This window comes from Triticum aestivum, chromosome 5A, assembly GCF_018294505.1.
Source record: "Triticum aestivum cultivar Chinese Spring chromosome 5A, IWGSC CS RefSeq v2.1, whole genome shotgun sequence".
NCBI classification, from domain to species: Eukaryota; Viridiplantae; Streptophyta; class Magnoliopsida; order Poales; family Poaceae; genus Triticum; species Triticum aestivum.
In genome coordinates this window covers 314,666,031-314,666,492 of record NC_057806.1, presented here as the reverse complement: position 1 = coordinate 314,666,492, position 462 = coordinate 314,666,031, and positions in this window count along the sequence as shown.

Sequence of the window (462 nt, the reverse complement as noted above, 5' to 3'; positions counted from 1 at the left end):
GTGAATGTCATCATGACACCACCTGTGAAGAATAGGCACTCTAGATCAAATTCTTCATATGGACCAAAGTCTTCATATGGATCCAAGTCCTCATATGGACCAAATTCCTCACGTGGATCAAATTCCTCATATGGATCCAGATCCTCATATGAACATCATCGTGCTAACACTTTTGTTTCGCACGAAAGATCTAAGGGCTATGATTATGTGCATTATTCTTCAAATCATTATGTTCATAAGTCCTCGAAGAATTTCTATGCTTATTCATATGCTTACTCTAACCCCTCTTCTGTGAAACGAAGTGGACTGGCCTCTATGCCACCTTTCTCTTATGGAGCTCACAGAATGATGACCTCTTTGCCACCCCTCCAGATGTGGGTGGTGAAGAAAAAGAACTAATCTCTTATGCAGGGCCAGGTCTCTAGATGAACTTGAACATCTGAAGAATTTGCTGGAGACCTG